Source organism: Babylonia areolata, unplaced genomic scaffold (genome assembly GCF_041734735.1).
Source record: "Babylonia areolata isolate BAREFJ2019XMU unplaced genomic scaffold, ASM4173473v1 tig00005820, whole genome shotgun sequence".
NCBI classification, from domain to species: Eukaryota; Metazoa; Mollusca; class Gastropoda; order Neogastropoda; family Buccinidae; genus Babylonia; species Babylonia areolata.
In genome coordinates, this window is record NW_027468383.1 from 10,984 (window position 1) to 38,798 (window position 27,815).

The 27,815-nt window shown below is 39.9% G+C and overlaps 2 long non-coding RNA genes across 2 annotated transcripts; one reads left to right on the forward strand and one right to left on the reverse strand.

Annotated features, from left to right (window-relative positions):
• Positions 1–8,639: 8,639 nt before the first annotated feature.
• LOC143278388 (uncharacterized) lies at positions 8,640–14,316 on the reverse strand. The gene is made up of 3 exons (XR_013054029.1): positions 12,612–14,316; positions 11,688–11,741; positions 8,640–10,425 (listed from the first exon to the last, which is right to left on the reverse strand). It is a non-coding gene; the product is annotated as an uncharacterized LOC143278388 (long non-coding RNA).
• A 10,513-nt stretch (positions 14,317–24,829) lies between these two features.
• LOC143278386 (uncharacterized) lies at positions 24,830–25,835 on the forward strand. The gene is made up of 2 exons (XR_013054028.1): positions 24,830–24,930; positions 25,688–25,835. It is a non-coding gene; the product is annotated as an uncharacterized LOC143278386 (long non-coding RNA).
• Positions 25,836–27,815: the final 1,980 nt, after the last annotated feature.

Below are 27,815 nucleotides of genomic sequence, written 5' to 3' on the forward strand. Positions count from 1 at the left end.
CATGTAGGCACAGTCAGTATTGAAGGCAATACCACCGTGAGCCTTCCAGTCACAAATGAACAAGTGTGCCAAACCATCAAGCAACACATTGGCTCATTTAAGATCTGATCTCAGCTACAAAAAAAACAAACAATGTTGGTATTGGCATATAACAGATTTCGAGAAGGCCTTTGATAGTGTCCACAGGTAAAGCGTATGGCTTATACTTCCTGCATATGGGATCCACCCTATCGAGAGCTTTTACACCAGTTTCATATGGAAAGTAGGAAAGAACGAACACGGTTTTGTGCTGAAAACAGTTCAATTCCGTTCAGTTACTCCAAGTCGTCACTGTGTTCAGACAAATCCATATATGCTGCAACAAATCTGCTAAGCAGATGCTTGACCAGCGGCGTAACCAAACGTGCTTAGTCAGGCCTTGAGGAAGAATTAAGAGATATGCATAAACAAATAAATGGATACATAATTGAATTAATGAGTAAATAAATAAACAAATAGAAAATAAACAAATAAAAATAAAGATGTTTGTATACAAACAAAATGCAATGAAAATGAAATTCAAATTAAAATAGATGAAGAAAATAAGTAAGCAGATATACACAGAAATTAAATAAAAAGTATGAAAAAAACAAAGGAATAGTGACAATAATAATTACGTATCAAAACTTCCACGCCAGGGGGACATCAGCACCGGCCGACGGAGACCAGCACCAAGGTCATCGGAGACTAGCACCAAGGTCGACGGAGAACATCACCAAGGTCATCGGAGATCAGCACCATGGTCGACGGAGATCAGCACCTATGTAATCGGAGATCATCACCTAGGTCAACGGAGACCAGCACCGAGGTTATTGGAGATCATCACCAAGTTCGACGCAGACCAGCACCAAGGTCATCGGAGACCAGCACCAAGTTCGACGCAGACCAGCACCAAGGTCATCGGAGATCAGCACCATGGTCGACGGAGATCAGCACCTAGGTCATCATAGATCATCACTTAGGTCGACGGAGACCAGCACCGAGGTCAACGTGAGGAGGAGACCAGAACATGGTGGCAACGGTCGCCTTGAGGTGAGGGATTGCATTTAAAATCAGACTTTGTACCCACACTAGAAATTAGTGAAATATCGCTATTACTGACTGGTTTGAAGATCATGTTGGCACAGTCAGTATTGAAGCGTCGCTGTGTTCAGACAAATCCATATACGCTGCACCACACAGCAGATATGCAAGTTACACAGATAAGAATTAAACTAAAAAATACAAACTTGAAAAATAGTGACAATAACAATAATAAATAAATAAGGAAATATATGTGGACACAGACACGCACAGACAAGCACACACACTCACACACACACACACATACACACACACACACACACACACACACACACACACACACACACATACATACACATACATATATACACAACAGATATGCAACAAACATGCAGTTTCATGGAGATGAAATCATAAACAAAAGTCAACACCACAGTTAAAAACACACGAGCACCGACACATAAAAGCACGCACACTCCCCATTTCCCAGATTACCTCTGCCTCCCACTCCCCACCCCCACACCCACACTCGCACACATTCTTACGTATCAAAACTTCCATGCCAAGGGGATATCAGCACCTGTCGACGCAGACCAGCACCAAGGTCGTCGGAGACCAGCACCTAGGTCGTTGGAGATCAGCACCATGATCGTCAGAGACCAGCACCTAGGTCATCAGAGACCAGCACCAAGGTCGTCGGAGACAAGCACCTAGGTCGACGGAGATCATCACCTAGGTCGACGGAGACCAGCACCGAAGTCAACGCGAGGAGGAGACCAGAACATGGGGCCACGGTCGCCTTGAGGTGAGGGATTGCTTTTAAAATCAGACTTTGTACCCAAACTAGAAATAGTGAAATTTCGCTATGACTGACTGGTGAAGATCATGTAGGCACAGTCAGTATTGAAGGCAATACCACCGTGATCCTTCCAGTCACAAATGAACAAGTGTGCCAAACCATCAAGCAGCACATTGCCTCATTTAAGATCTGATCTCAGCTACAAAAAGAAAAGTATGTTGGTATTAGCATATAACAGATTTCGAGAAGGCCTTTGATAGTGTTCACAGGTAAAGCGTATGGCTTATACTTCCCGCATATGGGATCAACCCTATCAAGAGCTTTGACACCAGTTTGATATGGAAAGTAGGATGGAGCAAACACAGTTTCGTGCTGAAAACAGTTCAATTCCGTTAAGTTACTCCGAGGTGTCACTGTGTTCAGACAAACCCATATACGCTGCACCAAATCTGCAAAGCAGAAGTTTGACCAGCAGCGTAACCAAACTTGCTTAGTCAGGCCCTGTGGAAAAATTAAAAGAAATGTGCATAAACAAATAAATGGATACATAATTGATTTAATGAGTAAGTAAACAAATAAAAAATAAGGAAATATGTACACAAACAAAATGCAATGAAAATAAAATTCAAATTCAAATAGATGAAGAAAATAAGTAAGCAGGTATATACAGAAATTAAATATGAAAAAGTATGAAAAAAACAAAGGAATAGTGACAATAATAATTACGTATCAAAACTTCCACGCCAGGGGAAACATCGGCACCGGTCGACGGAGACCAGCACCAAGGTCATCGGAGACCAGCACCAAGGTCAACGGAGAACAGCACCAAGTTCATCGGAGACCAGCACCAAGATCGACGGAGACCAGCACCAAGGTCATCGGAGACCAGCACCAAGGTCGACGGAGAACAGCACCTAGGTCATCGGAGATCAGCACCATGGTCGATGGAGATCATCACCTAGGTTGACAGAGACCAGCACTGAGGTCATCGGACACCAGCACCATGGTCGACGGAGATCAGCACCTAGGTCATCGGAGATCATCACCTAGGTCGACGGAGACCAGCACCGAGGTCAACGCGAGGAGGAGACCAGAACATGGGGCCACGGTCGCCTTGAGGTGAGGGATTACTTTTAAAATGAGACTTTGTACCCAAACTAGAAATTAGTGAAATTCGCTATGACTGACTGGTGAAGATCATGTAGGCACAGTCAGTATTGAAGGCAATACCACCGTGAGCCTTCCAGTCACAAATGAACAAGTGTGCCAAACCATCAAGCAGCACATTGCCTCATTTAAGATCTGATCTCAGGTACGAAAAGAAAACTATGTTGGTATTAGCATATAACAGATTTCGAGAAGGCCTTTGATAGTGTCCACATGTAAAGCGTATGGCTTATACTTCCTGCATATGGGATCAACCCTATCAAGAGCTTTGACACCAGTTTCATACGGAAAGTAGGATGGAGCGAACACAGTTTCACAGTTCAATTCCGTTAAGTTACTCCGAGGTGTCACTGTGTTCAGACAAACCCATATACGCTGCACCAAATCTGCAAAGCAGAAGTTTGACCAGCAGCGTAACCAAACTTGCTTAGTCAGGCCTTGAGGAAAAATTAAAAGAAATGTGCATAAACAAATAAATGGATACATAATTGATTTAATGAGTAAATAAACAAATAAAAAATAAGGAAATATGTACACAAACAAAATGCAATGAAAATAAAATTCAAATTCAAATAGATGAAGAAAATAAGTAAGCAGATATATACTGAAATTAAATATGAAAAAGTATGAAAAAAACAAAGGAATAGTGACAATAATAATTACGTATCAAAACTTCCACGCCAGGGGGGACATCGGCACCGGTCGACGGAGACCAGCACCAAGGTCATCGGAGACCAGCACCAAGGTCGACGGAGAACAGCACCAAGTTCATCGGAGACCAGCACCAAGGTCATCGGAGACCAGCACCAAGGTCGACGGAGACCAGCACCAAGGTCATCGGAGACCAGCACCAAGGTCATCGGATACCAGCACCAAGGTCATCAGAGAACAGCACCAAGTTCGACGCAGACCAGCACCAAGGTCATCGGAGATCAGCACCATGGTCGATGGAGATCAGCACCTAGGTCATCGGAGATCATCACCTAGGTCGACAGAGACCAGCACTGAGGTCATCAGAGACCAGCACCATGGTCGACGGAGATCATCACCTAGGTCATCGGAGATCATCACCTAGGTCGACGGAGACCAGCACTGAGGTCAACACGAGGAGGAGACCAGAACATGGGGGCCACAGTCGCCTTGAGGTGAGGGATTGCTTTTAAAATCAGACTTTGTACCCACACTAGAAATTAGTGAAATATAGCTATCACTGACTGGTTTGAAGATCATGTTGGCACAGTCGGTATTGAAGCGTCTCTGTGTTCAGACAAATCCATATACGCTGCACCACACAGCAGATATGAAAGTTACAGAGATAAGAATTAAACTAAAAAAAACAAACTTGAAAAAAAGTGACAATAACGATAATAAATAAATAAGGAAATATATGTAAACACAGACAGACACGTACAGACACACAGACAAGCACACACACACACACACACACACACACACACACACACACACCACACACACACACACACACACACATATATATATATATATATATATATATATATATATATATATATATATATATATATATATATATATATATACATATATATATATATATATATATATATACAACAGATATGCAACAAACATGCAGTTTCACAGAGATGAAATCTTAAACAAAAGTGCACAGGCCCAACACCACAGTTAAAAACACACGAGCACCGACACATAAAAGCACGCACACTCCCCATTTCCCAGATTACCTCTGCCTCCCAATCCCCACACCCACACCCACACTCGCACACATTCTTACGTATCAAAACTTCCATGCCAAGGAGATATCAGCACCAGTCAACGCAGACCAGCACCAGGGTCAACGCAGACCAGCACCTAGGTCGACGGAGACCAGCACCAAGGTCGTCAGAGACCAGCACCAAGGTCGTCGGAGACCAGCACCTAGGTCGACGGAGACCAGCACCAAGGTCGTCAGAGACCAGCACCAAGGTCGTCGGAGACCAGCACCTAGGTCGACGGAGACCAGCACCTAGGTCGACGGAGACCAGCACCGAGGTCAACATGGGGAGGAGACCAGAACATGGGGCCACGGTCTCCTTGAGGTGAGGGATTGCTTTTAAAATCAGACTTTGTACCCACACTAGAAATTAGTGAAATTTCGCTATGACTGACTGGTTTGAAGATCACGTTGGCACAGTCAGTATTGAAGGAAATACCACCATGAGCCTTCCGGTCACAAATGAACAAGTGTGCCAAACCATCAAGCAACAGATTGGCTATTTAAGGTCTGATCTCAGCTACGAAAAGAAAACAATGTTGGTATTGGCATATAACAGATTTCGAGAAGGCCTTTGGTAGTGTCCACAGGTAAAGGGTATTGCTTATACTTCCTGCATATGGGATCAACCCTATCAAGAGCTTTTACACGAGTTTCATATCGAAAGTAGGAAAGAACGAACACGGTTTTGTGCTGAAAACAGTTCCGTTCCGTTCAGTTACTCCAAGTCGTCGCTGTGTTCAGACAAATCCATATATGCTGCAACAAATCTGCTAAGGAGATGCTTGACCAGCAGCGTAACCAAACGTGTGTAGTCAGGCCTTGAGGAAAAATTAAAAGATATACATAAACAAATAAATGGATACATAACTGAATTAATGAGTAAATAAATAAACAAAAAGAATATAAACAAATAAAAAATAAAGATGTTTGTATACAAACAAAATGCAATGAAAATAAAATTCAAATTAAAATAGATGAAGAAAATAAGTAAGCAGATATACACAGAAATTAAATAAAAATTATGAAAAAAACAAAGGAATAGTGACAATAATAATTACGTATCAAAACTTACACGCCAGTGGGACATCAGCACCGGCCGACGGAGACCAGCACCAAGGTCATCGGAGACCAGCACCAAGGTCGACGGAGACCAGCACCAAGGTCATCGGAGACCAGCACCAAGGTCGACAGAGAACAGCGCCAAGTTCGACGCAGACCAGCACCAAGGTCATCGGAGATCAGCACCATGGTCGATGGAGATCAGCACCTAGGTCATCGGAGATCATCACCTAGGTCGACAGAGACCAGCACTGAGGTCATCGGAGACCAGCACCATGGTCGACGGAGATCAGCACCTAGGTCATCGGAGATCATCACCTAGGTCGACGGAGACCAGCACTGAGGTCAACGCGAGGAGGAGACCAGAACATGGGGGCCACGGTCGCCTTGAGGTGAGGGATTGCTTTTAAAATCAGACTTTGTGCCCACACTAGAAATTTGTGAAATTTCGCTATGACTGACTGGTTTGAAGATAACGTTGGCACAGTCAGTATTGAAGGAAATACCACCATGAGTCTTCCAGTGTCACAAATGAGCAAGTGTGCCAAACCATCAAGCAACACCTTGGCTCATTAAAGATCTGATCTCAGCTACAAAAAGAAAACAAGAGAGGCAAGGCCTTCAAGACTCACTGTGATACACTAAAAAAAAAAACATAAATAAAAAAACACCTTTAAAATGTGTTCTGTATTTGTTATAATAAAGCTTCGGGTTAAAAAAAAAAAAAAAAAAAAAGTCCTAACCAGATTCGAACCCTGCGTGTTCAGGTGAGAAGAAACTGCCATTTCCATTACACTATCATGGCTCCTTAACTGACGTTCTAAAATTTAATATTTGATACATACTTTTTTAAAGGGCGATAAATCAAATGCAGTATTCGCAGTGAGAACACTGTTTAAATCATATTATTCTGGTGTATCTTGGGCATTCAAAAAATCTTTAAGGGCGATAAAAAAATTCTTTTTTTAAAGTCTGTGGTAAAGATGATGTGGTTATCGCCGCAATCACACTGCAACATTTAGCCGTTTTCACTGGATATAGATAGATGTACAAGTTTAGTTACACCCGCCAGGAATGTAGTACGACATGGTCGATTCAATTTCTCTTATGTTCATTCTAGTTTTATAGTTAAAGTTGATATGAAAATTTAGTATTTTGTTAAACTAATAACATGTAGATCCAAGTACAAGTACTTCTAAACGTCGTAAGAAGTGAAAAGGACTTCATTTTGAGAAAAGTCAAGATTGGAAATTTTTCCGTTTCATCGTGATCAATTCAAGGGTATTAACTCGCATGGTTTACAATTTTTAACTGTGAATTCCGACTGATTTTGTGGATATTTTTATGGCAGTTTGGGGCATAATCCAGTAAGTGATGAGGCGTTCACAAATCTTTTTCTGAATAAATATTTAACGGTCTCCTTCTCCAACTTTCCATCACATGTTATCGTGTATTGTCCATTAATATAGGATTGAATGGGCAGGTCAACAACTTGAAACAAAATGGCGTCGTTCACGTTCGCGAAGAATATTAGCACGTGCTTTGAATGTGTATAAATATGTGTACGGAACTGATTTTTGATCATGACCTTCAGGGCTCAGCCAACAGATCTGTAAAGTCCACTCGTCGTATTGATTTTAGTATTTTCCGAAAAAGACCACTTGGGCGAATGAACATAGTGAAAACCCTGTACACTGAGAGTAAAACACACAAGCTTTTTATGTATTGAGTATAATTTCAAAATGTAATGTTTAAGATGAGAAAGATCAGTTTAAAGCAAATTAAGTGCCATAGCATTAATTACAGAGTAATTTCCCTTCTTTACTATCTGCACCAAAACGTTGGCAAAATAAATAAAACTTCCATGCTTAGCAAAAGAAGTTCCTGTTTGAACAAAAAATGATAATAATGACTGCTCTTGTTGTTGTGTCAGAATATCAGATCAAAGTGCCAAGTTTAGAGAATACAAAAAATATAAATATAACAGTAAATGCAGTTTGCATATAATTAGGCTTCTTTTTTTATTTTTTTGTGCCCATCCCAGAGGTGCAATATTGTTTCAAACAAAATGACTGGAAAGAACTGAATTTTTCCTATTTTTATGGTATCAACTCACAACGTATTTGCAGAGAAAATGTCAATGTTCAAGTTTACCATGGACACACACACACACACACACACACACACACACACACACACACAACCGAACACCGGATTAAAACATAGACTCAATTTTTTTTTTTTACACAAGTGAGTCAACTATGTTGGTACTGGCATATAACAGATTTCGAGAAGGCCTTTGATCGTGTCGACAGGTCAAGCGTATGGCTTATACTTCCTGCATATGGGTTCAGCCCTATCAAGAGCTTTCACACCAATTTCATATGGACAGTAGGAAAGAGCGAACACAGTTTCGTGCTGAAAACATTTCAATTCCGTTCAGGTGGAGGCGTCACTGTGTTCAGACAAATCCATATACGCTACACCTAATCTGCTAAGCAGATGCTTGAGCAGCAGCATAACCCAACGTGTTTAGTCAGGCCTTGAGGAAAAATATAAGAAAAAAAAATATGCATAAAGAAATAAATGGATACATCATTAAATTACTGAAGAAAGAAAGAAACAGATATAAGATAAACAAATGTATATACCAAAAAATACATATACCAAAAAATACATATACCAAAAAATACAATAAGAATGAAATTGAATTTAAAATAGAATTTAAAAAAAACCCAAGGAAGCAGAGAGAGATGAAGAAATGAAATAACAAGAGAGGCAATGCCTTCAAGACTCACTTGTGATTCACTTGAACAAGAGGCAAAGCCTTCATGGCTCATGTGTGAATCCTGTCTAAATGACAACTTTTTGGTTCAATGCATAGAAAGGAAAATTGCAAGTATATTATATACCTGGTAATCACTCCATGTCCTTATGAAATATGTGTATGTTGGTGAAAGCCCGGTTCCCAATACTCTGTGATTGACAATGGAGAGAGAGAGAGAGAGAGAGAGAGAGAGAGACAGTGTGCGTTTACACTGTTAACCGTGACAGTCCGAGTTTGAAATCCATGTCTCATCCGTCTTCTCATACTTTATTTAAAATCATGCAACGATACACCAATCTAATGTGCAGGAAGCATACTGCACACAGAAAATGAACCCATGGCAACATAAGTGTTTGTCCTCTGGCAAAAGTTGTGCAGACGAAATCTACCCCGATGGGTACACAAACATATGCATGCACTCAAAGCCTGATGTATTGGGTTATGCTGCTGATCAGGCATCTGTGTGGTAGACGTGGTTTAGCACATATATGAGTTTGTTCTAATGCCACCATCTTGAGAAACTGACATTTTGAATGTACTGATGGAAATGGTTTCTGAAATGACTGACTGGTGGTGGAAGAAGATGAGCTCAGGTGGTTGGAGGGAGTGGTCATCAACCTGGAGGTTGCTTGTCGTTCAATGAGGGAAGCACTGGGCCAGCTTTTTAGCTGAAATGCTTTAACTGTAGTGATGTTCTTGTTTTCATTTATTTATCTTAATATCATTATCTTTTTTTTTTTTTGGTAGGTGTGACTTTGGTTAGATATTAAAATAAGATATCTTCATTTATCTTATTTTAATATCATTATTATTATTGATTTTTGTTGTTTATTTTTGGTAAGCATGACTTCGGTTAGATGTAAGTAATGGCTGCTTGTGTTGCAGCAAGTTGTGGACTTTATTCAGAGTGGTAAATGTGTTGGGACACTGAATATCAATCACCACAGTGATGGTTTTCATTTTGGCTACTTCTCATTCATAAAAATGCTGAATTAAATATGTAATATAGTTTCTGCCATGAACTTAGTTTTGGGATTTAAAATCTTGAACATGAGTTAGCCATTAAAAAAAAAAAAACAATTTGTGTGTGACTGTGTGTCATATAATATTGATCTTGATCTTGTATATAAAAAAAAAAGGGGGTGTGGGGGGAGGGATTTTGTGTGTGTGTGTGTGTGTGTGTGTGTGTGTGTGTGTGTGTGCATGAATAGTCGTATGCATGCACATATAACTACATGCATCAAATTGGCCTTTCCATTAATCTATCGATAGAGTAAACCAATCAAACCTGAACATTGACATAATTATACATAATACGCAAATTGTACATAACAGGCATAGAAAACAAAAAAAAATGCCAGCAGGCAACTCGTATATCCTAGGTCCAAATTTGAATACAGCTTTGCAAGAATGCACAATTATGAAGTCCAGAAAAATAAATAATCATGGCTATCTTGAAAAAAATGGATGGGAATGAATAGCATGGCTGAAGTAATAAATGACAGAAAAGGAAAAGTGACATATAAAATGATAAATTTTCAGGAGAGGGTTTCCAGAGGGTGGGCATAGTATTTTAATGGAAAGAGTCCCTGACATCCCCACAGGAGCACACAAACAGCACCTTCAACAAACCAAACATCAACTGATCAAGCAACAGAGGCTTATGATGTTGTATTGTATTGTGTTTATTTAGATCAAAAGCATACAGGTTTTCTCACAGAAGATTCTGTTGTTCCTGTCCTAGCTGATGTCCATTTCCTGAAACAGAAGGACGACGAATTGTCAGTCATAAGAGATAAATATGCAAAGACATGTGTTTGCAACTGAATTTTGTCGGGCTTCTACCATACAACCTTTTCAGCAAGGGAAACCCAAAAATGCGTGCATCATGCCAGCTGGTATAGTTTGTGGAACAAATACCCACAACCTGTCCAGCATGGGAGGCCCTACCAGGCATGTGACACATCAAATGACATAGCTCGACAGGTCACTGAAGCACTCAAGCTACCCCACCACGACAAGGTATCAGTTCCATGGGGTAGTAACATATCAAGTTTATTCATGTATTCATTTGTCAGAATGTCATATACAAACCAATGTGAAGCTCACTTTGTAAAACACAATATATTAGCACTAATGTTTACTGAATAGTTTGCAATTTAAAGAAAAAAAGTAAAACAATGGATTATGTTTAAGCATTTAAATCTGGTCTTCTTCTTATGCTACAATTTTTATTGACATTTCACTGTCTGCTGATTAACCATAATTCCATGCCTACAACACCAGTACAAGGCAGTATACCCTCCACACCACAAACCCTCTTCAAATTAGAATGGACCATCTCACGAGAAAGAGCTATAGATCTACATCATATATGTGAAGCAAGTTTTTTCAACAATCCCAAATTTCCTGATCAAGGCATCTATTTCAGAAAAAGTGCATGCCAACACAGCAACGCACTGTTTTGTGCAAACAACATGCACAAGTGTCCAAAGCTTCTGCTGTGGCTGCATGTGATCAAATGTCAATTAATATGCGAGTGTAAACTTCTACTTGTTATGTATCTGATCTATCAACCCGTTTGATGGCAGATACTTGAAGCTGAACTGGACACTTAAACTTTGTAATGATAAAATTTTATGGTGCCAAGTGTATTTTACATGTATATGTGTATACATGCATGTGTATTTTATATGTATATCTATCAATCAATGTATCTATCTATCTATATATAAGTTCTACATACATGTTACAACTTGTATATTTAAATAAAGATATAGAATATACACAAAATGTATACATACATTTTAACATACATGTGCACCTACCCACAACACAGTTTTGTCAGCCAGTTTGGCAACCTTCTCTGATCTATAGCCGTAACAGTTAAGATTGATAATATTAATGATGATAATGATCATACTATTCATAGCCATGTTTCAACTAAACACTAAATATAAGAAACCTTGGTCATTTGTTACGTACTGTGCTAGCCATCTAAAGAGAAAAGATGATCTTACCTTTCAGTGTTCACAGTGAAAGGGCAAGTCTGTCATGGATCCTGTCATATAATCCTGTCAATCACAAACACTTTTGTTTATATAACACATTAGATCAATGCTACATACACACAACAAAATGTGACTAACACACATACCCACACACACAAAATGGATACATACATTTTAACATACATGTGCACCTAACACTAACAGCTACCCACAACACAGTTTTGTCAGCCAGTTTGGCAACCTTCTCTGATCTATAGCCGTAACAGTTAATAATAATGTTAATGATGGTCAAGTTCACTGATGATGCAGGTGAGGGGAACATACTGACACCTTTCCAGATGGAGATGACATAGGATTGGTGCCACACAGCAGTGTTCCACCTTTTGCTGCCCTGTGTCTACTCTGATGGCAAATGTTTTCTCTCTCATTCTTTTGAGATAATGAGACTGCTACATGAAATAATCTATAATTGACTTGAATTTGTACCCTAAAACTCACATATATCTTATTATCTATATCTGTATCTATCTATCTGTCAAATATGTGCAAGTGTATTTTACATCTATATGTGTATACAGGCATGTGTATTTTATATGTATATCTATCAATCAATGTATCTATCTATCTATATTTAAGTTCTACATACATGTTACAACTTGTATATTTAAATAAAGATATAGAATATACACAAAATGCATACATACATTTTAACATACATGTGCACCTAACACTAACAGCTACCCACAACACAGTTTTGTCAGCCAGTTTGGCAACCTTCTCTGATCTATAGCCGTAACAGTTAATATTAATAATATTAATGATGATAATGATCATACTATTCATAGCCATGTTTCAAATAAACACTAAATATAAGAAATTGAGGTCATTTGTTACATACTGTGCTAGCCATCTAAAGAGAAAAGATGATCTTACCTTTCAGTGTTCACAGTGAAAGGGCAAGTCTGTCATGGATCCTGTCAATCACAAACACTTTTGTTTATATAACACATTAGATCAATGCTACATACACACAACAAAATGTGACTAACACACATACCCACACATACAAAATGGATACATACATTTTAACATACATGTGCACCTAACACTAACAGCTACCCACAACACAGTTTTGTCAGCCTGTTTGGCAACCTTCTCTGATCTATAGCCGTAACAGTTAATAATAATGTTAATGATGGTCAAGTTCACTGATGATGCAGGTGAGGGGAACATACTGACACCTTTCCACCTTTTGCTGCCCTGTGTCTGTCCCTGTAGCAAATATTTTCTCTCTCATTTTTTTGAGGTAATGAGACTGCCACATGAAATAATCTATAATTGACTTGAATTTGTACCCTAAAACTCACATATATCTTATTATCTATATATCTATCTATATATCTATCTATTCTATGCAAGTGTATTTACATGTATATGTATATACATGCATGTATATTTTATATGTATATTTATCAATGTATGTATCTATCTATCTATATATATATCTACATACATGTTACAACTTGTATATTACCTTTCAGTGTTCACAGTGAAAGGGCAAATCTGTCATGTATCCTCAATCCTGTCATATATCCTCTCAATCACAAACACTTTTGAGTTTTGTATATGTAACACATTAGATTAATGTTACATAGTAACATACACACAACAAAATGTGACTAACACTCACACATACAAAACGCGATGCATTTTAACATACATGTGCACCTAACACTAACAGCAACCCACAACACAGTTTTGTCCACCAGTTTGGCAACCTTGTCTGATCTATAACTGTAACAGTTAATAGGAATCTTAATGATGATAATGATAGTATTTACTAATAACTTTTTTTTCTCAAAAGTTGTATCACATAACTAAAGTAATAGGCACAAAATATCCATTTGATGATTGTGGCTGTTGAACTTGTATAAGATATGTCAGTCGATCATGTAAAATGATAATTATACATATATATATATATATATATGTGTGTGTGTGTGTGTGTGTGTGTGTGTGTGTGTGTGCGTGTGCATGTGTGTGTGTGCTAACATGTATGTTAATGTAATATATCATATGTACATTTAACACAATCCAACTCTACACAGTATATTTCACACAATTTTAATATAAACTTTAACTGGGTGTTGAAGAGGGAGAGGTGGCATAGCATATTTTGTTTTACTAAATGTATGTTCTATGTGGAAAGCTGTAACTGGTATGAACTAGGTACACATAAACATATATAAATAAGCAGCAACAACATTCGACAATCGTAGTCATAACTGACACAAGGCATGCAGCATTGTTGTTGGAGTGAGACGTGTATCTATCTCTATAAAAAATTATATTTCACATTATTATGCAAGAGCTGAATGACAGACAAGTGGAGAGAGAGCCAGGCACATCAACTGATCATACTATTCATAGCCATGTTTCAACTAAACACTAAACATCAGAAACTGTAGTCATTTGTTGTGTACTGTGCCAGCCATCTAAAGAGAAAAGATCTTACCTTTCACAGTGAAAGGGCACCTCTGTCATGTATCCTGTCATATATCCTGTAAATCACAAACAGTAACAATTTACATTTTAGTATATACGTGAAACTGAAACTGTAACTAGTGTAAGTGTAATGTAAAACTCTCTCTCTCTCTCTCTCTATATATATATATATACACACACACACATATATATATATATATATATATATATATATGTATATATATATATATATATATATATATATATATATATATATATATATAAAGATGATAGGGAAGAGGTATCATCACGCACATCTGTTTATGTATATTTGTGCGTGCCTATGTGTTGTGGGTAGCTGTTAGGTACACATATTATGTTGAAATGCATGTATCCATTTTGTGTGTGTGTGTGTGTGTGTGTGTGTGTGTGTGTGTGTGCGCTTGTGTTTGTGTGTGTGTGACTGAATCACATTTTGCTGTGTGTATGTAACACTGATCTAATGTGTTATGCAAATAAAAGTGTTAAAATTTTAATCATAACATTATAATATAAATTCATCATTTTAAGTCCAGTCCAGTTACTCAAGGAGGCATCACATTCACAGAGTTTGGACATATATATATATATATATATATATATATATATATATATATATATATATATATATATAGCTCAGAGAAGGTTGCCAAACTCGCTGACAAAAACAACATATAATAATGGAAATTATGATAATGGATACTTTTATAGCACACTATCCAGAAATCTGGTGTAGGTGCTGTACAAAAACACTTTTGTTTACATAACACATTAGATCAATGTTACATACACACAACAAAATATCACACACACACACACACACACACACACACACACACACAGACACACACACAATGAATACATACATTTTTACAAGTATGCATTTGCACCTAACACCAGATTTCTGGATAGTGTGCTATAAAAGTATCCATTATCATAATTTCCATTATTATATGTTGTTTTTGTTTCTGTTTATAATGTGCATGAAATAAAACAATGAGACTGAGAATGACTGATTTCTAAGTAAAATTTTAATCATAACATTATAAAATAATTTCATGGTTCTAAGTCCAGCTCAGTTACTCAATGTGGCATCATATTCACAGAGATTGGACACACACACACACACACACACACATATATATATATATATATATGTATGTATGTATGTATATCTATTATTTTAGTTGTTTTTTTGTTTGTTTGTTGTTGTTGTTGTTTTTTTGTTGTTGTTTTTTTGTTTTGTTTTTTTTGGGGGGGTTACATGATGGACTGACATATTATCTCATACAACTTGAGTTCAACAGCCACAATCATCAAACTGATTTTTGTGTGTATTACTTTAGCGGTGTGACACAACTTATGAGGAAACAAAAAATGTTATTAGTATTACTATCATTATTATAATAATTATTATTATTATTAAATGTCACGGCTTTCTATCAGAGAAGGTTGGTTGCCAAACCGGTTGAAAAAACGACCCACACCATCAGATTTCTTCTGTTTTCATTTACTCTTAACATCATGCCTATCTGTCTAGCAGTAACACAACAGTCACCTGAATAAAGATAAACATTTGACAAAACTTGTACACAATAAAAGACATCTTTTAACGTTTTCTTTCACTAACTTCGTACTTAGCAAACACTGATACATCCACCCACCTTCTTGATCCTCGATCGAACGACGCGACGCTATCCCACGATGCTTCACGATTTGGAAAAAATGCAAAGAAAAGATATAGGCTCACATTGTTTACACACTTGAGCCAAAAATCTATTCGTTAAAAAGGGTTCTGTATATGTTATTATAAAACTTCGGGTTAAAAGAACAAGAAAAAAAAAAAATTCCAACAGCAGAAGCGAACCCCAAGTTTTCGAATGAGAAGAATCTGTCTTACCCATTGCACTATCGTGCCACCTGCACTGATGCTCAAAAATATAGTATTTAATTTAAACATGCTTTTTTTAAAGGGCGATAAATCGATTGCAGTATTCGCAGTGAGAACGCTGTTCAAATCATATGATTCTGGTGTATCTTGGGCATTCAAAAAATCTTTAACGACAATAAAAAAAAATATTTTTAAGTCCTTGGTAAAGAAGACGTGGCTATCGCCGCAATCACACTGCAACATTTAGCCGTTTTCTCTGGATCTAGATAGATGTACAAGTTTAGTTACACCAGTTGACACGGTCGATTCAATTTCTCTTTTATGTTCATTCCAGTTTTATAGTTTTAAAGTTGATATGAAAATTGAGTATTTTGTTAAACTAAGAACATGTAGAGCCAAGTACAAGTACTTCTAAACGTCGTATGAAGTGAAAAGGACTTCTTTTTGAGAAAAGTCAAGACTGGAATTTTTTTTGTTTCATCAATTCAAGGGTATTAACTCGCATGGTTACAATTTTTAACTGTGAATACCGACTGATTCTGTGGATAATTTTATGGCAGTTTCGGGCATAATCCAGTAAGTGATGAGGCGTTCACAAATCTTTCTCTGAATAAATATTTAACGGTCTCCTTCTCCAACTTTCCATCACATGTTATCGTGTAATGTCAATTGAATTTTGGATTGAACGGGCAGGTCAACAACTTGAAACAAAATGGCGTCGTTCGCGTTCGCAAGACTGAATAGGCCTATGAGCACGCGCTTTGAATGTGTATAAATATGTGTACCCAATCATTATTTTTTGCACATGAACTTCAGGGCTTAGCCAACAGATCTATAAAGTCCACTCGTCGTATTGATTTTAGTATTTTCCGAAAAAGACCACTTGGGCGAATGAACATAGTGAAAGCCCTGTACACTGAGAGTAAAATACACAAGCTTTTTATGTACTGAGTATAATTTCAAAATGTAATGTTTAAGATGAGAAAGATCAGTTTAAAGCAAATTAAGCCCCCAGCATAAGTACAGATTAATTTCCCTTTTTTACTAACTTCACCAATACGTTTGCAAAATAAATAAAACTTCCATGCTTAGCAAAAGAAGTTCCTGTTCGAACAAAAAATGAAAATAATGACTGCTCTTGTTGTTGGGTCAGAATATCAGATCAAAGTGCCAAGTTTAGAGATTACAAAAAATATAAATATAACAGTAAATGCAGTTTGCATATGATTAGGCTTCATTTTTTATTTTTTTGTGCCCATCCCAGAGGTGCAATATTGTTTTAAATAAGATGACTGGAAAGAACTGGATTTTTCCTATTTTTATGCCTAATTTGGTGTCAACTGACAAAGTATTTGCAGAGAAAATGGCAATGTTAAAGTTTACCACGGACACACAGACACACAGACACACACACACACACACACACACAGACAACCGAACACCGGGTTAAAACATAGACTCACTTTGTTTACACAAGTGAGTCAAAAAGTAGGAAAAAACAAACGCATAGATTGTGACAATAATAACAATAGATAAATAAATGAATAAGAAAATATATGTAAACGCACGCACGCACGCACGCACACACGCACGGACGCACGCACACACACACACACACACACACACACACACACACACACACGTACATACACACGTACATACACACACACACATATATACACGCACACACATGCACACACACACGCACATACACACACACACACACACACACACACATGCACAACAGATGCAGTTTCACAGAGATTAAATCATAAACAAAAGTGCGCAGGCCCATCACCACAGATAAAAACACACGAGCACCGATACATAAATACACACACTCCCTATTTTCCCACATTGCCCCTACCCTCCTCCCCTCACACACACACACACACACACACACACACATGTCCACACACACACATACACACACACACACACGTACACACACACACACACACACACACACACACACACACACACACACACACACACACACAAATATGCAGAATTATTTATCTCAAGAAAAGAGAATGTGTTGATTTGTTACATACTGAATGCTGTCGGACCATCAAGCAGCACACTGGCCCATTTAAAGATCTGATCTTAGAATTGAATGAAAATAAAAATAACATCAAAATAGAATTAAAAAAATAAGCAAGCAGGTGGATAATGAAATGAAACAAAAAGTAGAAAAAAAAGTGACAATAACAGATAATGAATAAATAAATAAATAAATAAGGAATTAGATGTAAACACACACACACACACACACACACACACACACACACACACACACACACACAGATATTCAACAAACATGCAGTTTCACAGGTATGAAAGCATAAACAAATGTGTACAGGTCCAACGTTGCAGATAAAAAGCACAAGAGCCTCAACACATAAACACACACACACACACATGTAAATGTAAATAAATAAACAGACACAGACAGACGGATACACACACACACACACACACACACACACACACACACACACACACACACACACACACACACATGCACAGTAGATATGCAGCTATTATTATTTGGAGCATTTACCACTAATCATGAAATTAAGCCATGGGCATTTACAAATTTAAACCGCAAATATCAGAAAGAAAAAAATTGAACACAAGATGCAAAGCATTATTAAATTATTCACTCCACCCCACCTCATACACACACACACACACACACACACACACACACATCCACACCCACCCACACAGCCACCCACCACTGACCAGAAAAGATGTATGAATGTCTTCAGTGACTGGACCATGAGGACACCTTGACAGAGGACGATGATACCAGACACCTGAGGAGGCCAGCTGAAGAGAAGTTGCGTAGACATCTTTGTCTTTCTTTCTATCTGTCTGTCTGTCTCTCTGTGTTTCTGTCTGTCTGTCCCCCCTTGAGAGTGGGTGGCATGAGTGTGGTTTGCACTAGTTGAGCATGATGTTGAGCATGATGTTGAGACCCTAACCCTTCTACTAATACACTAACACAAACACTTACACAGCACAGAGTGGTTGAGCTGAGTGCGGTTGAGCGCAGTGTCTGCGTTTGTGATGATGGAGAATAAACAAGTAACTGGCCGAACGTCGGGAGTTTTGTAGTTTCTGACAGGTCAAGGACTTATTACACCAGCCCAGCGACTCCATCCCAGAAACCAGGAATTGTCATCACCAGGACATCAAATAGCCACTGATTAGGTAGGAGGTGAAGTGCTTCACTCACATAATCACTGGTGGTGGTGGTTGGTGGTGGTGGGGTTCTGGGGTGGTAGTAGTGGTGTAGGTGGGTGGTGGTGAGTGGTGGTGGCAGTGTGTGGTGACAGGAAGAGGCAGTGGAGGGTTGTGGTGGTGGTGGTGGGAGGGGGGTTGGTGGGTGATGGTGGGAGTGGGTTGGGTGGTGGTGGTGTGGTAGTAGTGAGTGGTGGTAGCGATGGAGCGAACACAGTTTCGTACTGAAAACAGTTCAGTTCCGTTCAGTTACTCCAAGTCGTCACTGTGTTCAGACAAATCCATATATGCTGCAACAAATCTGCTAAGCAGATGCTTGACCAGCAGCGTAACCAAACGTGTGTAGTCAGGCCTTGAGGAAAAATTAAAAGATATGCATAAACAAATAAATGGATACATATTTGAATTAATGAGTAAATAAATAAACAAATAGAAAATAAACAAAAATAAAAATAAAGAAGTTTGAATATAAACAAAATGCAATGAAAATAAAATTCTAATTAAAATAGATGAAGAAAATAAGAAGCAGATATATACAGAAATTAAATAAAAAGTATGAAAAAACCAAACAAAGGAATAGTGACAATAATAATTACGTATCAAAACTTCCACACCAGGGGGACATCAGCACCGGTCGACGGAGACCAGCACCAAGGTCATCGGAGAACAGCACCAAGTTCGACGCAGACCAGCACCAAGTTCAACGCAGATCAGCACCAAGGTCATCGGAGATCAGCACCATGGTCGACGGAGATCAGCACCTAGGTCATCGGAGATCATCACCTAGGTCGATGGAGACCAGCACTGAGGTCAACGCGAGGAGGAGACCAGAACATGGGGCCACGGTCGCCTTGAGGTGAGGGATTACTTTTAAAATCAGACTTTGTACCCAAACTAGAAATTAGTGTAATTTCGCTATGACTGACTGGTTTGAAGATCAAGTAGGCACAGTCAGTATTGAAAGCAATACCACCGTGAGCCTTCCAGTCACAAATGAACAAGTGTGCCAAGCTATCAAGCAGCACATTGTCTCATTTAAGATCTGATCTCAGCTACGAAAAGAAAACTATGTTGGTATTGGCATATAACAGATTTCGAGAAGGCCTTTGATAGTGTCCACAGGTAAAGCGTATGGCTTATACTTCCTGCATATGAGATCAACCCTATCAAGAGCTTTTACACCAGTTTCCTATGGAAAGTAGGAAAGAAGGAACACGGTTTTGTGCTGAAAACAGTTCAGTTCCGTTCAGTTACTCCAAGTCATCACTGTGTTCAGACAAATCCATATATGCTGCAACAAATCTGCTAAGCAGATGCTTGACCAGCAGCGTAACCAAACGTGTGTAGTCAGGCCTTGAGGAAAAATTAAAAGATATGCATAAACAAATAAATGGATACATAATTGAATTAATGAGTAAATAAATAAACAAATAGAAAATAAACAAATAAAAAATAAAAAAGTTTGTATACAAACAAAATGCAGTGAAAATAAAATTCAAATTAAAATAGATGAAGAAAATAAGTAAGCAGATATATACAGAAATTAAATAAAAAGTATGAAAAAAACCCTCAAAGGAATAGTGACAATAATAATTACGTATCAAAACTTCCACGCCAGGGGGACATCGGCACCGGTCGACGGAGACCAGCACCAAGGTCATCAGAGAACAGCACCAAGTTCGATACAGACCAGCACCAAGGTCGACGGAGAACAGCACCAATTTCGACGCAGACCAGCACCAAGGTCATCGGAGATCAGCACCATGGTCGACGGAGATCAGCACCTAGGTCATCGGAGATCATCACCTAGGTCGACGGAGACCAGCACTGAGGTCAACGCAAGGAGGAGACCAGAACATGGGGCCACGGTCCCCTTGAGGTGAGGGATTACTTTTAAAATCAGACTTTGTACCCAAACTAGAAATTAGTGAAATTCGCTATGACTGACTGGTGAAGATCATGTAGGCACAGTCAGTATTGAAGGCAATACCACCGTGAGCCTTCCAGTCACAAATGAACAAGTGTGCCAAACCATCAAGCAGCACATTGCCTCATTTAAGATCTGATCTCAGGTACGAAAAGAAAACTATGTTGGTATTAGCATATAACAGATTTCGAGAAGGCCTTTGATAGTGTCCACATATAAAGCATATGGCTTATACTTCCTGCATATGGGATCAACCCTATCAAGAGCTTTGACACCAGTTTCATATGGAAAGTAGGATGGAGCGAACACAGTTTCGTGCTGAAAACAGTTCAATTCCGTTAAGTTACTCCGAGGTGTCACTGTGTTCAGACAAACATATATACACTGCACCAAATCTGCAAAACAGAAGTTTGACCAGCAGCGTAACCAAACTTGCTTAGTCAGGCCTTGAGGAAAAATTAAAAGAAATGTGCATAAACAAATAAATGGATACATAATTGATTTAATGAGTAAATAAATAAACAAATAAAAAATAAGAAATATGAATGCAAACAAAATAGAATGAAAATAAAATTCAAATTCAAATAGATGAAGAAAATAAGTAAGCAGATATATACAGAAATTAAATATGGAAAAGTATGAAAAAAACAAAGGAATAGTGACAATAATAATTACGTATCAAAACTTCCACGCCAGGGGGGACATTGGCACCAGTCGACGGAGACCAGCACCAAGGTCATCATAGACCAGCACCAAGCTCGATGGAGAACAGCACCAAGTTCATCAGAGACCAGCACCAAGGTCGACGGAGAACAGCACCAAGTTCATCGGAGACCAGCACCAAGGTCATGAGAGACCAGCACCAAGGTCATCGGAGACTAGCACCAAGGTCGACGGAGAAAAGCACCAAGTTCATCGGAGATCATCACCTACGTCATCGGAGACCAGCACCAAGGTCATCGGAGACCAGCACCAAGGTCGACAGAGAACAGCACCAAGTTCGACGCAGAACAGCGCCAAGGTCATTGGAGACCAGCACCAAAGTCATCGGAGACCAGCACCAAGTTCGACGCAGACCAGCACCAAGGTCATCGGAGATCAGCACCATGGTCGATGGAGATCAGCACCTAGGTCATCGGAGATCATCACCTAGGTCGACAGACCAAAACTGAGGTCATCGGAGACCAGGACCATGGTCGACGGAGATCAACACCAAGTTCATCGGAGATCATCACCTAGGTCATCGGAGACCAGAACCAAGGTCGACGGAGACCAGTACCAAGGTCATCGGAGAACAGCACCAAGGTCGACGGAGAACAGCACCAAATTCGACGCAGACCAGCACCAAGGTCATCGGAGACCAGCACCAAGGTCGATGGAGAACAGCACCAAGGTCATCGGAGACCACCACCAAGGTCATCGGAGTCCAGCACCAAGGTCGACAGAGAACAGCACCAAGTTCGACGCAGACCAGCACCAAGGTCATCGGAGACCAGCACCAATGTCATCGGAGACCAGCAACAAGTTCGACGCAGACCAGCGTCAAGGTCATCGGAGATCAGCACCATGGTCGACGGAGATCAGCACCTAGGTCATCGGAGATCATCACCTAGGTCGACGGAGACCAGCACTGAGGTCAACGCAAGGAGGAGACCAGAACATGGGGCCACGGTCCCCTTGAGGTGAGGGATTACTTTTAAAATCAGTCTTTGTACCCAAACTAGAAATTAGTGAAATTCGCTATGACTGACTGGTGAAGATCATGTAGGCACAGTCAGTATTGAAGGCAATACCACCGTGAGCCTTCCAGTCACAAATGAACAAGTGTGCCAAACCATCAAGCAGCACATTGCCTCATTTAAGATCTGATCTCAGGTACGAAAAGAAAACTATGTTGGTATTAGCATATAACAGATTTCGAGAAGGCCTTTGATAGTGTCCACATGTAAAGCATATGGCTTATACTTCCTGCATATGGGATCAACCCTATCAAGAGCTTTGACACCAGTTTCATATGGAAAGTAGGATGGAGCGAACACAGTTTCGTGCTGAAAACAGTTCAATTCCGTTAAGTTACTCCGAGGTGTCACTGTGTTCAGACAAACATATATACGCTGCACCAAATCTGCAAAACAGAAGTTTGACCAGCAGCGTAACCAAACTTGCTTAGTCAGGCCTTGAGGAAAAATTAAAAGAAATGTGCATAAACAAATAAATGGATACATAATTGATTTAATGAGTAAATAAATAAACAAATAAAAAATAAGAAATATGAATGCAAACAAAATACAATGAAAATAAAAATCCAAATTCAAATAGATGAAGAAAATAAGTAAGCAGATATATACAGAAATTAAATATGGAAAAGTATGAAAAAAACAAAGGAACAGTGACAATAATAATTACGTATCAAAACTTCCACGCCAGGGGGACATCGGCACCGGTCGACGGAGACCAGCACCAAGGTCATCGGAGACCAGCACCAAGGTCGACGGAGAACAGCACCAAGTTCATCGGAGACCAGCACCAAGGTCATCAGAGACCAGCACCAAGGTCATCGGAGACCAGCACCAAGGTCGACGGAGACCAGCCATCGGAGACCAGCACCAAGGTCATCGGAGACCAGCACCAAGGTCGACGGAGAACAGCACCAAGTTCATCGGAGATCATCACCTAGGTCATCGGAGACCAGCACCAAGGTCGACGGAGACCAGCACCAAGGTCATCGGAGAACAGCACCAAGGTCGACGGAGAACAGCACCAAGTTCGACGCAGACCAGCACCAAGGTCATCGGAGACCAGCACCAAGGTCATCAGAGACCAGCATCAAGTTCGACGCAGACCAGCACCAAGGTCATCGGAGATCAGCACCATGGTCGATGGAGATGACCACCTAGGTCATCGGAGATCATCACCTAGGTCGACGGAGACCAGCACTGAGGTCAACGCGAGGAGGAGACCAGAACATGGGGGCCACAGTCGCCTTGAGGTGAGGGATTGCTTATAAAATCAGACTTTGTACCCACCCTAGAAATTAGTGAAATATAGCTATTACTGACTGGTTTGAAGATGATGTTGGCACAGTCAGTATTGAAGCGTCGCTGTGTTCAGACAAATCCATATACGCTGCACCACACAGCAGATAATTATGCAAGTTACACAGATAAAAATTAAACTAAAAAATACAAACTTGAAAAATAGTGACAATAGCAATAATAAATAAATAAGGAAATATATGTAAACACAGACACGTACAGACACACAGACAAGCACACACACACACACACACACACACACACATATATATATATATATATATATATACACACAACAGATATGCAACAAACATGCAGTTTCACAGAGATGAAATCATAAACAAAAGTGCACAGGCCCAACACCACAGTTAAAAACACACGAGCACCGATACATAAAAGCACGCACACTCCCCATTTCCCAGATTACCCCTGCCTCCCAATCCCCACACCCACACCCACACTCGCACACATTCTTACGTATCAAAACTTCCATGCCAAGGAGATATCAGCACCAGTCAACGCAGACCAGCAACAGGGTCAACGCAGACCAGCACCTAGGTCGACGGAGACCAGCACCTAGGTCAACATGAGGAGGAGACCAGAACATGGGGCCACGGTCGCCTTGAGGTGAGGGATTGCTTTTAAAATCAGACTTTGTACCCACACTAGAAATTAGTGAAATTTCGCTACGACTGACTGGTTTGAAGATCACGTTGGCACAGTCAGTATTGAAGGAAATACCACCATGAGCCTTCCGGTCACAAATGAACAAGTGTGCCAAACCATCAAGCAACAGATTGGCTATTTAAGATCTGATCTCAGCTACGAAAAGAAAACAATGTTGGTATTGGCATATAACAGATTTCGAGAAGGCCTTTGATAGTGTCCACAGGTAAAGGGTATTGCTTATACTTCCTGCATATGGGATCAACCCTATCAAGAGCTTTTACACGAGTTTCATATGGAAAGTAGGAAAGAACGAACACGGTTTTGTGCTGAAAACAGTTCCGTTCCGTTCAGTTACTCCAAGTCATCGCTGTGTTCAGACAAATCCATATATGCTGCAACAAATCTGCTAAGGAGATGCTTGACCAGCAGCGTAACCAAACGTGTGTAGTCAGGCCTTGAGGGAAAATTAAAAGATATGCATAAACAAATAAACGGATACATAATTGAATTAATGAGTAAATAAATAAACAAAAAGAAAATAAACAAATAAAAAATAAAGATGTTTGTATACAAACAAAATGCAATGAAAATGAAATTCAAATTAAAATAGATGAAGAAAATAAGTAAGCAGATATACACAGAAATTAAATAAAAAGTATGAAAAAAACAAAGGAATAGTGACAATAATAATTACGTATCAAAACTTACACGCCAGGGGGACATCAGCACCGGCCGACGGAGACCAACACCAAGGTCATCGGAGACTAGCACCAAGGTCGACGGAGAACATCACCAAGGTCATCGGAGATCAGCACCATGGTCGACGGAGATCAGCACCTATGTCATCGGAGATCATCACCTAAGTCAACGGAGACCAGCACCGAGGTCATTGGAGATCATCACCATGGTCGACGGAGATCAGCACCTAGGTCATCATAGATCATCACTTAGGTCGACGGAGACCAGCACCGAGGTCAACGCGAGGAGGAGACCAGAACATGGGGGCCACGGTCGCCTTGAGGTGAGGGATTGCTTTTAAAATCAGACTTTGTACCCACGCTAGAAATTGGTGAAATATCGCTATTACTGACTGGTTTGAAGATCATGTTGGCACAGTCAGTATTGAAGCGTCGCTGTGTTCAGACAAATCCATATACGCTGCACCACACAGCTGATATGCAAGTTACATAGATAAGAATTAAACTAAAAAATAGAAACTTGAAAAAAAAATGACAATAACAATAATAAATAAATAAGGAAATATATGTAGACACAGACGCACAGACAAGCACACACACTCACACACACACACACACACACACACACACACACACACACACACACACACACACACACACACACATACATACATACATACCCATACATATATACACAACAGATATGCAACAAACATGCAGTTTCATGGAGATGAAATCATAAACAAAAGTCAACACCACAGTTAAAAACACACGAGCACCGACACATAAAAGCACGCACACTCCCCATTTCCCAGATTACCTCTGCCTCCCAATCCCCACCCCCACACCCACACTCGCACACATTCTTACGTATCAAAACTTCCATGCCAAGGGGATATCAGCACCTGTCGACGCAGACCAGCACCAAGGTCGTCGGAGACCAGCACCTAGGTCGTTGGAGACCAGCACCATGATCGTCAGAGACCAGCACCAACGTCATCGGAGACCAGCACCAAGGTAGACGGAGAACAGCACCAAGGTAGACGGAGAACAGCACCAAGGTAGACGCAGACCAGCACCAAGGTCATCGGAGACCAGCACCAAGGTCATCAGAGACCAGGACCAAGGTCATCGGATACTAGCACCAAGGTCGACGGAGAACAGCACCAAGTTCATCGGTGATCATCACCTACGTCATCGGAGACCAGCACCAAGGTCATCGGAGACCAGCACCAAGGTCATCGGAGACCAGCACCAAGTTCGACGCAGACCAGCACCAAGGTCATCGGAGATCAGCACCATGGTCGATGGAGATCAGCACCTAGGTCATCGGAGATCATCACCTAGGTCGACAGAGACCAGAACTGAGGTCATCGGAGACCAGCACCATGGTCGATGGAGATCAGCACCTAGGTCATCGGAGATCATCACCTAGGTCGACGGAGACCAGCACCGAGGTCAACGCGAGGAGGAGACCAGAACATGGGGCCACGGTCGCCTTGAGGTGAGGGATTGCTTTTAAAATCAGACTTTGTACCCAAACTAGAAATTAGTGAAATTTCGCTATGACTGACTGGTGAAGATCATGTAGGCACAGTCAGTATTGAAGGCAATACCACCGTGAGCCTTCCAGTCACAAATGAACAAGTGTGTCAAACCATCAAGGAACACCTTGGCTTATTTAAGATCTGATCTCAGCTACAAAAAGAAAACAATGTTGGTATTGGCATATAACAGATTTCGAGAAGGCCTTTGATAGTGTCCACAGGTAAAGCGTATGGCTTATACTTCCTGGATATGGAATCAACCCTGTTGAGAGCTTTGACACCAGTTTCATATGGAAAGTAGGATGGAGCGAACACAGTTTCGTGCTGAAAACAGTTCAATTCCGTTAAGTTACTCCGAGGTGTCACTGTGTTCAGACAAACCCATATACGCTGCACCAAATCTGCAAAGCAGAAGTTTGACCAGCAGCGTAACCAAACTTGCTTAGTCAGGCCTTGAGGAAAAATTAAAAGAAATGTGCATAAACAAATAAATGGATACATAATTGATTTAATGAGTAAATAAATAAACAAATAAAAAAGAAATATGTATACAAACAAAATGCAATGAAAATAAAATTCAAATTCAAATAGATGAAGA